The following is a 3785-nucleotide window of genomic DNA, read 5'->3' as shown; positions in this document are numbered from 1 at the left end:
TTATGAACTGAAAAAATGAGAAATTATTATTTTTTCTGTTAGTTTACATGTTTTCTCCCTTTTCATGAAACTACAGATAAAATCACGTAAAATTCCAGAAAAATATTTTACATATTACGTTTTACTGCAAAACGAAACTCTTTGTACTTCATTTAAATCTGCATAAGGTTGAATTATTTCACAGGACATCCACGGACATTAAGGATCAAACAGTGGTAAATAACACTCCTAACAGCTGTTACAGACTTTGCAGACGGACCAAAACTGTGAATATGTTTTTTACAAATCGTCATTTTTGTTATATAATTACAACAATTTTGCATTTTTAACTCAGCAATTTTATTTTATTTTATTTTATTTATTTATTTTATTTTTTTTTTTTTTTTTTTACAGATATTTGTTATTTTTACGGTTGTACAGCTGTAATATGCCTTCTCGTGCTTCGTCTGGCACCTTTACAGACAGATTTTCACGGTTCCTGTAAAGATTTTTTTTTACATTTTACAGCATGTCATTCGTTCTCCAGATGTTTGATCTGTTAGACCCGATTCTTTAGTTGGAAGCCCAAGAACAAGCCGGAGAAATCTTCAGTTCTCAGTTGTAGAATTTATTTATTTCGGTCACAGGTCAAGTGAGGCAGCACTGGATTCAGAGGGACAGAGAACACTCTCATGTCCAGCTGAGCTGAGTTTATTCGGTTCCCGGTTACAGATATCTTCTTGGGCTGGGCCTGCCCCGAACATAGATAAGATTTGTACGCTCCCGAGTTTAATTGTCCAGTTACCAATGGCGTGGACAGGCATACTTCTTCTGCGCTCTGTCCACGTCCTTGATGTGTGGTAAGCAGCATGTGTGGATGTTGCTGGTATGGCATGTAGCTAAAGCAACAATCCTATCTGATAGAACAGAGGAGTTTCTGCTATCTGCAGGTGTGTGAACCGCTTCTCACCGGCCACATTATCTTCAAGGACGTTTGCTGTTCTCAGTAGGAAAATACGAAACAGAATCATAGGCTCAGTGTAAAATACAGATTCAGAATACATAATAGCTCGAAACATACTTAATTATAACAGATCACAAACCAAACTACTGGGAACATTCATCCAACAACGTAAACCTGCCGACATTGGCTTTTTGTGCCACTTAATACTGATCTCTGTCAACTTTACTGAGTATCACAGCCTAAATATTGCCCTTTTTAGTCACTACATCGAACCGTTTGTTATGATCTGATAGAAAATGACTGCATTGGTTGTATGAACAGCAACAATCTAATGTCACAGCAGCCGTTTTTGTGCAGTGACAACTTTGACTTTCAGTTCCTTTCATACATTCTCCTGTTCATGCCAACGTTTTCTTTTACTGTTATTAATATATATTTTTTAATACATTAGGGTTTTTACAATGATGTAGTACTTTTAATTAGAAATATGAAAGTCATTAGACTGGTGTGGAGTTTTAGTGCAAATGTTGTCAAAATCTAAATTGTGCTTCCCAAGACCTTTCACCGGCATCTCTGAGCTCCACTGGTGCAAAGAAGAAGGTCCCACCAAGGCAGAGGAAACCAGCTGAGGAACCTGCAGCAGACACGTTGCTATTGGCTCGTCGCTGTGAGATTCAGCTGAATGATTGATGCTGCGGTGGGGATGAGCGAGTATCAGGAGACTGGAGGGGAGAGAGTTAGTGTCACATCAGTGCATGGAAACATGCAGCTTCGCTCCGGCGCAGCGACACGCAGGCTGCAGGCCCGCTGACGCTCAGACAGCAAACAGACGACCGCAGACATGAATGTAAACATGTGCAGCTGTACATTTATTACAGTCTGAGGCTGTCTGCAGCAAAAGAAACACACAAGACTCATTTCAAGACAAGATAAGGCAGCACAACAGCAGAAGACGACAGAAAAATAGAAAAAATAAAGGTTTGCAAACTGAGTAAGAATCGCAATAAAATCAGAAAATATACAAAAGCACTGACATGTCTTCAAAATCTGTTTTTAAAAAAATGCAAAAATGATTGAAAAAATGTTCAGAATGCCCTAAAATTATGTTTTAAATGGCTCAACATTTGCCCCAAAGATCTCAAGATTTATCCAAATGCTGCCAAAACTCTTCAACATGTCCAATAAATTGTCCACAATAACTTAAAATGGATCCCAAATCCTCAAAATGTGCTTCACAGACCTCAGAAGTTGTTCAAAGTGCCTCAAAATATTTCCAAAAAATGTCCAAAATGATGTAACCCCAATGACATTAAACTTGGTGAACATATGAAAAGCTAAAAACAAACGTTTGCTGTTATCTTGCTACATAAACGTCAACTATAATTTCAAACTTATCAAAAATTCCTCACAGTTTGCTCAGAATGGCTCGACATTTGTCCCAAATGATTGAATGAAAACTTAAAGATTATTAAAAATCACTTAAAACATCCAAATCTCTTTAAAGTTAGTTCAAAATTAACCAAAAAGATCTTCAGGACTTGCTTCCTGACATCATATGACATCATACACTAAGTGGGCGGAGCTTCTGAATCATCTGAAGCTCCGCCCACTTAGTGTATGATGTCATATGATGATGTGACAAAGCACATGCTTTGATCTTCTCATGATGATATGATGATGTCACAAGCCTATTGGTTGAATAGACTGGACATGTCTGTGTTGATCATTCATATTGCGTTTACATTAGTGACGTGTCACTGAAATTTGAGGACACTTTCAGAGCTGAATAAGTCCAGAGAGAGAAGGAAAATGGACCAACCACAGTCACTGCTACATACCACTGAGCAACCACAGCCAATCATGAACCACACTCCCCCTCCTGATTTCCAGATTCGCAGCCATGACGGACAGTTTATATCGGTCACTTCCAACATCGTGCACACCATCCACCTGTCCAAAGAAAACATCTCAAGGAACGTGATGTTTTGTGTGACCGCATTCATTAAAGACCATCGGGACTCGATATTTGATAGGAACTGGGACTCTGCCATGCGCAGTGCACTGTCTGATCTGTTGACCAGCATCCTTGAGCTTCTTAGTCAGCAGGTCCTCCCAGTCGTGTTGTGGCACATCCCCAAGACTGACGACTTTAAGGTCCGCCTGGGCGACTCCCTTACAGAATGCATTTCCGAGTGCTTCTGCGTCCCGCCGCACAAACACGTGAGAGCTCCGGTGCTGACAGAGCTGGTGGAGACGGAAGTTGTTCAGATCGTAAAAATTGCTCTGTCTCTGACCACCAACAGCCGTACTGGGCAATCAACAGCCTTCACTTCTAACAAAAGCCTCAGGTCCTACAGAGAAAATCTGGAGCGCATGTTGACTCATGCTGAAGAGATTCTGCAGAAAAATGCAGTTTTTCTGCACGAACAGCTGTTTGACGGCAGCCCCTCTGACACAAGGAGTGGCTCCAGCTCATCTACAATCTCAATGCCATCAACAACATCATCTATGCAAGAAATGCTCAGATGGTCATCGCCCAGCTGTCAAGAGCATCAGGATGTCTCGAATCCCAGCCTTAAGACTCTTAAGTCTGAAGATGTTGCCTCTGAAACCAACTGTTGCAATGTTGTCAAACAGTGGGTTCGGAATGTGGTGGCAAACCTAAAGAGTGCCCCAAAGAAGAAAGATCCAAAGTTCGCCAGGGATTGTAAAGAAAACCCAGATGATTTCTCTAGATTGGTTAAATTTCTCAGAGACTGTGAGTCTCTGGGAGACGATGCCTATGATGGTTTCTGTGAGTCTTCCTATGAGGATTCCTATGAGGACTTATATGAGGATTCCT

This window comes from Stegastes partitus, unplaced genomic scaffold, assembly GCF_000690725.1.
Source record: "Stegastes partitus isolate 25-593 unplaced genomic scaffold, Stegastes_partitus-1.0.2 Scaffold378, whole genome shotgun sequence".
NCBI lineage: Eukaryota > Metazoa > Chordata > Actinopteri > Pomacentridae > Stegastes > Stegastes partitus.
This window is presented reverse-complemented; position numbering follows the sequence as displayed.